Below are 12,426 nucleotides of genomic sequence, written 5' to 3' on the forward strand. Positions count from 1 at the left end.
ATGAAGAGAATGTGGAGAGCACAGATTCAGAATTTCTCACACCTCAGAGCTCCACTTGCCCAGTTCTGTCCCTTTGTTTAACCCGGGACCAAGCCCACACATACTGAATGTTGAAGGTGAGAAGGCTATTCTCCAGTATGCCCCCTGCAACTTCTTCTAACAGTTTAAAGAGTTGTGTTTGTTCCCAAACCTGTTTATGCCTGTTGGACTTACAATTATAATTACATAACTTAATCAAATATTATGTAAGTCGATGAAATATTACAGTGAAAGGCAGGATTTGTTTTCTACGCAAAATACATTGAATAGTTTGAGAAGACTTTATAAAGGTAAGTCACTTAAAATGGCAATACAGCAGATGTAGGTTAGACAATTCTAAAAGAATGGAAAAAAATTGTAAAAATCTAGGATTCCTTCTGAATTATTTCTTGTGCTTTAACAAAATTGAAATGGGAAACCAAGAAAATGCAATCATTAAGGTATAATTAATGCACGAGAACTGTTAGGAAATTATAATCAACAGACCTATAATCAAAGAAAAACCCTTGGCCCCACATCAAGGCTTCTACAACAATGGGAAAGGGAATAAGAACCATGGTGAAATGTTACAGCGGCCCCATGCTCTTATTTAAAACCAGATGAAATAGGCAACAATGACACTAAAACAACTTTCCAAGTAGTGGGTAGGCAGGGGGAGGGAAAATGGAGGATGAGCTTAGGGTTGTGGGAGGGAGGGGCAGACAGATACACAGACACTACTTTTGACAGTCTGGCATGTCCTTGAATCCACTCCTGCAGAGAGTCATAGGTTCCTCTCTACTAAGTTTCCAAGTAAAGATTTAACTCCTAGAGTTAGCAGCAAAACTCTACCCCTGCCTCCTCAGTTTTTAAAAAATATATATATTTGATAAATTACTTACTGAGTTTAATGTATGTTGAATTTACCTGGGCAATGGGCACTGAGAACGAAAACCCAGGATGCTTTGGTTCCATAAGAGTAAGACATGCAGAGTGTTAGTAGTCCTAGTTAGAAATAATAGTTTTCAACAGCAAGACGAGGCCTATAATTTTCTGCAGCACACCATGACATCATAGTTTATATGAGGCCAACTCCATAAATCAAGCTTTACCTAATTAGAGATTCTTCTGCAGATCTACATTATTAAGAGCAAATAATTAAAACTGCCTAGGCAATAATACAAGCCAGATCTGTTTACAAAAATGTTCTTTTTTCCCCAAAACTCTTTTAGTCTCACTACCACTTACAGATCTTTCACATTTAGTAAATTATAGACTTAGAGCATTTCTTTTAGTCTGACTTCACTTTCAAGGAATTCTTCAATTAACTTTACGTTGCTTTAAGCTGTTCATCCAACGAGAAAACAATCTGTGGTTTCTGACTCCTTTGCGTGCCAATGGCTGCCATCCATGTTTGACTTTCAGACACACTGTCTCTTGAGAGCCAGGCTCTGTTTGCATAAAACCAGCCAGTTGTCATAGCATTTTGACAAGCTCTATAGAAAAACAAGGAACAATACTCTGTAGAGGCTAAACTGGGAGAATTACCACTGCAATGGTGACTGCACTGGGGACACACATGACATCCACACCCAACCACCTGGCCTGAGCCAGAAGGTAACACATACTCCACTTTCACTTTCTTCTGTGAACTTTCCATTTTCAGGCGCCATCTCTTTATCAATTTCTTTTTGTCCCCTCCTCTCTTTTTCTAAAATGGCTATAACACCCCAAAATCATGAAAAGGTGTAGCTATTCTAACAACAGGCAAAAATGCCAGTGAAAACCCAGGAAGCAAGAGATTGCATTGTCTTTCCAATGGTTATAGTACATGTACTGTCAGATCATCAGCCAAATACAGTGTAATAAAAAAAAAACATGAGCTCAGAGGTGGGACCTCAGTTCCAAACTTTTAATTTTCACAGACTTTGATACAGTACCTCAATTTTCTTTGCTTCTTAAGGCTCACTCACTGATGTTTTTAAAGAAGTGCAAATAACAACTGGGCAGTGGAAAATAACTACGCAAAAATGATGGAAACAAATGATGACACTGAAAAAAAAAGATCCTTAGGTCTTCTATCTATTAGATCCAAGTCAGGCAGGATGGATCTCTCTCACTTTCTTTTCCCCTGGGCTTGGCCAGTTTCTGGGTGTCCTTCACCTATGTCTGTCCTACAGAAGTACCTATGAAGCTAACAGAATGAAAAACAGAGTGATGTTTTGAAGGACCCTTGAATACTCAGGCTCAATATAAGATACACATGGGATTTTTCCAAAATCATGCTCAATGCTATTTCTATAACAGTATGTGCAATTGTTGAAACTGCAGGCTTTTCCAAAGCGATGGAGTTAACACTCTGACAAAGCCATGCCATTACAAGCATGTAGGCTGAGCTGGAGGAACAAGAATGAATATATAGGCCAGATGAAGCCCAAGAGCTGAGAGTGGACATAGTACTGGTTCAACAGGGGCTGGCAATGCATGGGAAGACCCGTGGAAGGTTTACTCTTTCCTTCACAATAGAGCAGTGCCAGGGCTCTCCCCTCTTAATGTTAGTACACCTGAATCAAGAGACCTGTATGATTCCCAAGATACCCAAAGTTATTCGAATCCCATTCTTTCCCTCTGGTTTTCCCTATTTTTATTTAAAATCTTCATTTGATTTTTATTATTTTTTGTTTCCAAGCTATTACAGCTTCTCTGTGGAAAAAGAAGATGGACGTAACTGTTTGTCTCATATCTTCTCTCACTCTTCCTCTGAGAGAGAGACAGACAGACACAAATACACACACAGACACGCACACAAACACATGCATGGACATAGAGTCCAAGCTATTTTTATTGTTCCTTCTCCATTAAAAAGGTAAGAGTTTTATAAAGTAACAGATATTCTTTCTTTAACCTGCAAATCGTTTCTATAGAATTATCTTTATGTCTATTTTGAGAGTTTAAAAATACAAGCAACCAAAGATACCTGATACAAAATTCACTAATCTGTTCAAAGCACTGCTTTGAGGAAGGCCAACACTTTTCTAAAATAGGGTCATAATGCAGCTCTTGATTCAAACTCAAGAGCTCAAGATAGCTCCTTTTTGCCTCTTTGTTCTAATACTCAAAAATTCTCTGAATAAAACAAAATATAATAGAAATTTTCTCTGCAATGAGGCAATCCTGAAAATTGGGAAAGGATTCCTTTTCTCTTGAAGTTTCTTACCTAGTTTTGTGCACCATTAGCTTATTTCTTGGTGGTAAAGATGCCTAACTTGGAAGGAAAAAATGAACCAAGAGCGATAGAGCTGAGGGCATAAAAACGTTAAGTCTCACTTCTTAGCAACTCCAAAGAAAAATGAACTTACTGTGTATAAAGAGAACTTAGAGTATGTGTCACCAGAAATTCAAGTACTTTTAACAGTTTTGTTTGATGCTTAGAAAAGCAGTGGTATAGGGATGACTGCATTCTCCAGTTTTCTAGGTGAGAGCAGTAAGCTGGGGAATTCTGCATGGGGATCCGAGGTCTAGGCAATCGACAGGCCTTGAAAAGCAGAGCACATAGATGCAAAGAAAACCCAAAGTTACTCATTACCTTCTAATAAAATAGCTCTTAGTAAGTAAATAGCAACATGTATAGTGGCTTGGTAAATTTTAAACTAAATCATTAAAAATAAACACTTAATGCTGGGTCTCTCACATGCTGTATCTTAGGCCTTTGAAATACCCAGAGCTAAACAGATTAATTCTGTTTCTATACTAACAGCATCTAACCTTTAGAAATTCAGGGACTACAGAGAAAATATTTTGGCTTTCTAGTGTAAACTTGTACAGATTTTGAACTTACAGCTTCTGGTTGTAAACTTGTCTTCTACCAGGAAGCCACATTACTAAACTATAAGTGAGATAATCCAGCTTTTAGAAGATCTACAAATGATTTATTTGCAGAATAGTGAAGTGAATTGCAAAGAATTATCTAAAATAGAAAAGAGGGTGTGGGAGCAAATAAAGTAAATGAAGATACAAGGTTTTTTAAGGCTGCATGGAGAAATGAAGACATCAAATGTCACATAATTTTAGAAACTAAAATTACAAGGTACATGATACGATAGCAAAGTTCTCGATTATAGTAAAGCTTTCCAGGAAATAAGAAAACTTGTATGGCTATTACCCAGGGTGATTACTGAATCAGAGATATTACTCAGAAAATAGAACTGCATATAGTATATAGACATTTCAAGCCAGTTTCCTCATGGCCACATTCCTCGTGTCCTCGTGCCTTTTACCTCATATTAGCCACTTCCTCTAACTAAAAAAAAAAAGGAACCGCTGTAGCTTTCTGGAATTCTCTCATAAATCCCAAGTGAATAAAAAAATCAAATGAAAATAAATCATGAAGTCAGATGACAATATGATGAAAATTCTCTTATTCTTTAATATGTGATAACAGCTTGAAAGAAAGATTAGACTCCCAGAGAATGTAAAAGACTCTTACACAAAAACACATCAGCTTATATTTATACCTTCTAAAAAGAGAAGACTTTAAAATAGAAAAGGAATGGAAATATAGTCAAACCATATACCCAAAAAGTCTAGGAATAATTTTAGAAGAAAAAAACGATCTGCTACTGTCTTTAAGTAGACCAAAATATCGCAATTTAACTTTAAATGGTAGGTAATCCAAGGATTCTCAAGTTTCTTCATTAACTGACTCCTCAGAAAAGATCTTGGTAGACATGTTGCTGGTAATACAAAGTACATACAGAGGAATTTCATTCTTTGGTTACTATGGTGCTTTTTCTTGTTCTCATGTGGAAAGGTGGGTGCCAGGTAGATTTGAGCACGTAAATAAGGCAGAGGGTTAAAGAGGATAAAAAGGAGTTAAAGGGATGTGATGAGCTAAGTAACAGTTACTAATTATGGGAGAGGTAATTGCAGTATAGGTATGATTAACATGGTCATTGGGAGGTATTAAGAACTTCTTCCATTACACTGTATAGCACAGGGAAAAATATACACAAAATGTTATGATAAATCACAGAGAAAAAAATGTGACAATGAGTGGGTATATGTCCATGAATGACTGAAAAATTGTGCTGAACACTGGAATTTGACACAACACTGTAAAAAGATTATGAATCAATAAAAAATGTAAAAAAAAAAGAATTAAAATCGCTTTTCTTCAAACCAAAAAAAAAAGAACTTCTTCCAGCTTTACTGCTCCAGTCTGCATCAGAGCCTCAGAAACCTCTGCTGATCTAACACGCTAGTTCTTTCAGCTCTGTATAATGTACAGACTGAGTCGACTTCTCTCCAGCATTCACTTCATTTTCAACTGATAATCATATAGAGCCATGTAATTTAACAAGTATTTTGTAAATATCGCTTTTTAGTGATAGACATTTTCAGAACACATCATTTTGACAAGGGAGAATATCAAAATGAGCCTGCTACAGAAGCCTTTTTTGAATTGAAGTATATTTGATTTACAATATTATGTTAGGTGTACAGCACAGTAATTCAGTATTTTTTGCAGATTATACTCTGCATTGGTTATTACAAAAAAATGGCTACAACTCCCTGTGCTGTAAAGTATATCCTTGCTGCTTCTCTATTTTATATATAGTAGTTTGTATCTGTTAATCTCATACCCCTAGTTTATCCCTTCCTCTAGAAGTCTTTATTAAGAAGGTACACACACACACACATACACACACACACTCATACACTGAATTTGGAAAACGAATACAAATTAATTTAAAGGTCTCCATTGTAGTTCAAAATTAAACCAAATCTCAGGCAAATATAGAATAATTCATAAGGAACCTGTGGACTATAGATAAGAATACACTGATTAATATTTTAGGCACAACTAATTAATTCTTACTTGGTCATTGGATAACATAGACTGAGGTGTTGCAAAATGTGAATCTATTCCTAGAAGCAGTATTAAGAGAGGGGATAAAGGAAATGTGTGTTTCATAAATTTAAAGCAACTTTTTATGCATCAGAAATGTTAGAACATGCAAACTATATATAAAATAGATAAACAACAAGGTCTACTGTATAGCACAGGGAACTACAGTCAATATCCTGTAATAAGTGATAATGACAAAGACCATACATATGTATAACAATCACTTTACTATATACTAGAAGCTAACACAGCATGATAAATCAACTATACTTCAATAGAAAAAAAAATCTTAAAAAAGACATGTTACAACTCAAGAGAGCCAAGAAATAAGCAAAAGGATAAAAAGGACCCTTGAGCAGCCACAATCTACAAATTTCATGGACTTTACATATTAAAGAGTTTCCTAGTGTGCTCTTAATTTATATGCATATTTGTATGGTGGTTATTTTAGCTTCACACTCAGAAAGATTGTAAGTATCACATAGGGAGGAAGGTTCAGAGAGGTACCCTCACAGAAGCCTGCCAATAGTCAGGAAATCAAAGAAGCTATAAAAAGCTGGCCCAATAGCCCCAAACACAGCAATCAGAAGCTGTGTAATACAGTGGTAAACAGACCTATGTATCCAAAAGAGACTGAGAGGATCATCACACATAGGAGGTGCTAAATAAACACTTGCTGAACTGAACTGAACTGAGTGATGACCTTGAGTCATCAAAAAGAGCTTAAATATGGTTAGCATATGTTCTTTCAAGGCAAATAAATGGAAATATTTTAGAAAAATTTCCATCTAAGCCAGTTAAAATAATATTAACTTTAAAAGTCTCTCAATGTGGTTGAGATTATTTTACATTTATGGTACCTCTTCTCATTTATCAGATACTCAGTGAGTGGTACTGTGTACCTGGCAGGATGACAACTGCTATAGGCACAAAAATGAGCACCAGCAGACAAAGTCCATAAATTCATGGGACTTTTAGCCCAGTGAAGGCAAACAGATGGGGACACTGAGGTAAGAGAACTTAGGAGACAGTTTCTCTTCTGCAATTTCAGTCATAACTGTAGTAATTTTTACTTCAATAATCTCAGCATTCAATTTCAAGGACAATCAGAATTCTAGAAGCAATGAACTTGAGATTGAGAATATTTAAAAATATTTTTCAACTGTTGAGAAAGACCTTATTTTAGAAAAGAAACAAAAATAATATGATCGTTTCATTTTCTATTGAATTTAGTTTCAAATATGTTTTGCATACTTTGTCTAATATAACTTACTGACCTTGAAATGGGGACTGCTGTCAGAATATGCTTAGTGGATTCAGAAATCAATCTACCACTAGTATCTTAGTCTCCATATCAACTCATTTTGTAATTATCATCCACATGTGTCTGCTTTTTCTGATGGCAGTTTAGCTGAGCTGAAACTGAACCGAGTGAATGAGATACTTCACTTGGCATGGGGTTGGGAATCTGATTTCCTCCTTAAGAATCAGAACTTCTCCCAGTCTTCAAGTATTAGGAAGGACTCTTATCCCCAGATGCTCCTACCCTTTACTAAATGACATATATTCTTCAAAAGGCTTTTGATTTTTCTCTAAAGTTATAAAATACTATACCAGAAAGCTGGAATTTTCTCTGGATGACCAATTTCTTTGAAAATACAAGAAATATTTTGTTTAGTTTTGGGCTTTTAAAGGCATTAATGAGAAACTAGACAGATTCTCAGGAAAGAAAAAGGGAAAACAGTATTGAAATTAATTTACTTTTATACAACTCATATCTACAAACCTTACATATGGTTGACAAGATACTAATTCCACCAACCTCCTTTCTAATAAAAGAACTTGAAAGAATTTTAAGATATTTTATCCTTTTGGAATATGAAAGACAGATGAAGGTATTAAAAATCCAACTCAAGTATAGAATCCACCAACATTTTGGGTTTTTTTTAACTGTGTGTTGAATATTTTGAGTTAAAGGGTATTATTTATCCCTTGCTCCTCACCTATCATTCCCCTCACAAAGGTTTTCTAAAGAAATCTAACTTTAGGTACAGGATTATAGATACGGGAATAATGAGAATCTCAATATGAGAAAGCATCCATGTAATATCGTATGTTGCCAAACACAAAGTAGCTGTGACTAAAGTGGGAAGTTCTTCATTAAAAATCTCCAATATTAAAATATTCAAACTCATATTTAAAAGTCATATATGAATATGTATGTATCCATCCACTCATTCAACCAAAGCACACTGCTTTGCAGAGCAAAAATGTTCGCCACTCTGTGTACTCCTGGATCTGTGAGGTGGGGCCTATCTGGGTAGAGTCAAGGTAGCCTTCTGATCTAGAAGGAACTCTGCTTGAACCACTAAACTTTCTAAATAGAATGTCAATGTTATCCTATCACTGTTTCATCTAACATCTAAGGATTGTGACGTCTCTCAATCAGAAAAAAAAAAAAGCCATAAGTGTTCCATGGCCTCAATAGGATTTATAACTACTAATCACTAAGTAGTAAGTTTGAGAAATTTTAAAACTGGGGAGAGGGAAGAGATAATAGAGTAGTAGAGTCAAAGGAATATGGCATACAACTGGTTCTCTGGGTATTTAAAGTTATATTTGTTTAACAAGGGAATCTCTAGAAGAAATCATACAATAAAATTCCCAGTCAAGAAGCACTGGGAAAGTAATGATGCTGGGAACAGGGTTTTTAGGTTCTGGTTGCTTGTTACCCAATAGTTCAACATGTACCTACTACAGAAAGAAAAATATCTGCAAATGGAAAAAGAATTGCTAGGATTCATCACCCACCTACCTCTGCAGAAAGTGTAGCAAGTACAGACATCCTTCCCACTAGTGAGAAGACCCAGAACATCAAGGAGAAGTCATCTGATATTATGATGTGCTCCTTTGTCCCTTTCATTATGTTCACTTCTGGAGGCTTCAATTTCTATTATTATGGACTATAAGCCCTAGGACCATCTCTGTACCACAGAATTCTGGTTTTTTATTTCTAAAATTATATATTTTGCTTCTTCTATTTAATAACTATGTTTTAAAATAAATAAATGCTGAAGACTTAAAGTTCTGATTCAAAAGAAAAGTCCTCTGATGAAATAGAAATGCTTTTCCCAAGATGTAAAACAACATTTTGAGGAATGTCAGATTTTCGCCAAATACAATTCAGGAAGCCACTGCTCTAAACTTGGTTGGATTTTCTGAAGTAAGCTCAAGCCTTTCCATGTACAATTAAACAAGCCTCTCTAAGTACAATTAAGCATAACAACTCTTTCACTCCCTTAAGTTGTAACAGGCAAAATTGATGAAAATAGTTATAAAGAGGTAGGTTTCTTTCAATTGTGGGGTTTTTTTTCCACATAGAAAAATATTTAGTTATGTGTCTTTTCCCTTGTTTCTTAGCCCTTCTCCGCTCCCCCCACCTGTCTCTCTGATAGATATAGATATATAAATATATAGATATATGCCTTCAAGACAGGGTATACTCCAGAGGTCAATGTTGTGGGAAAATATAAATTGAGAAATCACAAAAACCAAAGTTTATATCATTTGATAAAAACAGTAATACTTTACCAAATGGAAAATGCTGTCATATGAAATGTCACTCCAATCAGATGACTTACCTAAAACAAGAGAGGTAGAAGAAAGTGAGAATTTGGTATGGTAATTCAATCCTCAATAGACTAGATTCCAAAAGACATGGCAGGTGTCTCAAACTGATGGACTATCCAAAATAGAAACTATACTAGGTCAAGAAACACCAATTCCTTTAGAAACAGTAATTAATGTTAGAAAGGAAATGCCAAACAGGGAGCAAAAGCAGTGAAGAAAGGAAGTGGTACTTACTTTCAAACCACTTGACTCTCATATATATTTTAAGAGGTCAATTTTGAAAATGTGGACACATATACATATAAAGGCCATAGCTAAACTGTGGCAGTATATGCATGTTACTTTCTCTCCCAAGACCTCTGGTTACTGTCTTAAAGAGAGACTGTCAAAGCTGCAAACTTTCAAATATCTTCACCTCATATGACTCAATAAAAAGGTGCCACTGTATCAAGTGCTACTGTAATTTCCTCTGTTGATTTTCTTTCCCCCTTAACACTTAAGATGTTTTGGTTGTTTGCTTTTTTATTTTCCGAAGTGAACACTGATGGTCGTGAAAGGTGCCAGATTAACAACCAGGGGAAATTAAGAGCTTGTCCTATCAAGAGAAAAGGCTTAGTGTAGTGGAGGTGATGAAAGTTTCCCCTATACTGTGCTTGCCTATGTATGTTAGCTCTGACCCATGGTCACCCCAGCCCTCCAGTTTTCACGGTCCATTAATGCTTCTGACTACTCATGTTGCTAACAGGGACAGGCAATCTTGTTCCTGCTTTTAATGCTATCATTATTATTACTACTACTGTGAGCTCTAACTTCCTCAGAGAAATTATGTGGAAATTTATACTAGCCATCATTTTGCTTTAAGACAAGAGGAAAATAAACTGAACTGAAGATGAATCTTATATTCTTAAGTAATATTGCAGATTTGATTAAAACCCATTAATTTCTTCAAACAGGAGGCAAAGTCTTGAGTGGTTAAGATAAAACAGGCCTCACTAAATTCAGTCACCTGCACTCAATCTGAATTCCCATTCAGGGACATTCTAATATTTAATGGCCACAGATCTTTTACTTTTCTTTTGAGTCTATCACAAACTTGTCAACTTAATTATTCGTTAGCAACTATGGTAAAGGTTTGGTGGACTTTGAGGCTAAAACTATCATTTATGAGATCTGAAAATCAGCTAAATAGAGAAAAATATCTCTTTCTTGTATTTATAGGTAAATGTCCCAGATCTCTGAATTGTCTGAGTACTTTGTAAGTATTAATCATTAATTAATCTCTCCTATGCCCAGAGATCTATGAAATCATTTAGAATCATCTAGTTAGTTAACCAACTACTATTTCATGTTGGCACTTCCTGGGCTATGCTAGTTCTTCATGCAAAGTATAAGGACCAGAGCAAGACAGTAATCCTTTTCCTAGAGTTTAAAACAATAAGGAAAGCAAAGCTAGCAAACACTTACAAAATATTAATTGAACAATGAAGTATAACACTGAATGCTACTAAAGATGAATAATTATTCGGAACAACCACAGTATTAATCCCATAGTTGTTCCCTGGGTATGCCATTGTACCTCTTGTTAAAGACCAAATCTCTGTGACTAGAGTAGATTTCCATCTTGACATGTCTAGCATTTCCTATAATTTCTAATCTCTAGAAGAGCTGGAGAATGAGAATTGCAGGGTACCAATGACTACAGCAAACACATGGTAACAATTAGATGAAGGGTGCCTTAACTGCATCTCATGGAAATCTTGGAAAATTTTACTTTGGGAACTTTGACTGTTTTTTTCCTTTGCCATGCATAGCCTTTATCAAGTGAGTCCTTATGGTATTAAAACATTTGGCACTAGCTCAAGTCTATGCTATTGCTGGCAGGGGATCTAATTGGGAAGGAGGGGTGGAGTAGTTACCTCTATCAGAAAAGACCTTAACTTTATGGAAAGGCTCTTTCCTCCCTACTGCTTAAGTAGCTTCATTGAAAAACTTAAACCTAGATGTGAGAAAAGAGATTATCTCCAAGAGCAGCAGCAATTTATTGTAATTATGTTAGTACAAAGATTAAGAAGGTAGAAAATATTGTGCAAACTTAGTAGATGAGATGGGCAACACCCTGTATTTAGGTCCCATGCAAGGTCGTGCTAGGGAAATCAGCTGCAACCCTTAAGCCCCAGGAAGGCCTCAGTTTCCAAAATTGCAAGAAAATTAGAACCTATCTACTTAGAAAACTAGTAATCCCACGCTATGTAATAACCAATGGGTGGGAGGCCACGAGAATCTGCTCACCAGCAGATGCCAACAGACATGTGCCTCTACTCCCTCAGTGGCCAGCTCTTGCCAACTTCCTGGAATCACCAGGGAACTAATAATCTTTCCCAATGATTCCAGTCCATCTTATATTACAATTCAGAACAGTGGCAGTCAAAGTAACAAGACCCATTTTGCCCATACAACACTCCAGCTTCCCTCAGTGAAGCACTTGTCAGGTTTAAAGCACTTTGGAGGTTGGCCTTGTAACCAAGCAAAATCTGCATATATTCTGGGCCAGTTCTAGGTCTCCTGGTGCCTCAGCCAGCCAATTGAGAGTATATTTTGTCCCTAATTCATTTCTGTCTTGTATAATGGATCTCTTATTGGTTTCCCATGACTGGACTTTTGCATTCTTCATGATTTGGTTTCTCTCACTGCACCACCTTTTTATGGTGGGAGATGTATACGCATGGATTTTCAGAATTTGATATTTAATATAAAATGGGTTGGTGAACACGGCAAAAATCTTTTTTGTGGACACATCACTCTGCTTTACATGATCTTCTAGTCAAATGTGAACAAAAGATAAAAAGGCTAAATCTGAGAGACTCAACTTA

General features: G+C 36.0%; 2 protein-coding genes across 13 annotated transcripts in view; one reads left to right on the top strand and one right to left on the bottom strand.

Moving 5' to 3' along the window:
• CMSS1 (cms1 ribosomal small subunit homolog) overlaps positions 1 to 12,426 on the bottom strand; it is a 333,735-nt gene that overhangs the window by 141,068 nt on the left and 180,241 nt on the right. For 3 of the 12 annotated variants that reach the window (XM_072966315.1, XM_031672269.2, XM_072966312.1), the window contains one exon: positions 9,518 to 9,567. The exons of the other annotated variants lie outside the window; for them this stretch is intronic. The gene's annotated coding sequence lies outside the window, so the exon portion shown is untranslated. The remainder of the gene's footprint in view (positions 1 to 9,517; positions 9,568 to 12,426) is intronic. 12 annotated transcript variants of the gene reach the window in all.
• LOC102533676 (filamin A-interacting protein 1-like) overlaps positions 1 to 12,426 on the top strand; it is a 274,618-nt gene that overhangs the window by 82,432 nt on the left and 179,760 nt on the right. The window lies entirely within an intron of this gene.

Source organism: Vicugna pacos, chromosome 1 (assembly GCF_048564905.1).
Source record: "Vicugna pacos chromosome 1, VicPac4, whole genome shotgun sequence".
NCBI lineage: Eukaryota > Metazoa > Chordata > Mammalia > Artiodactyla > Camelidae > Vicugna > Vicugna pacos.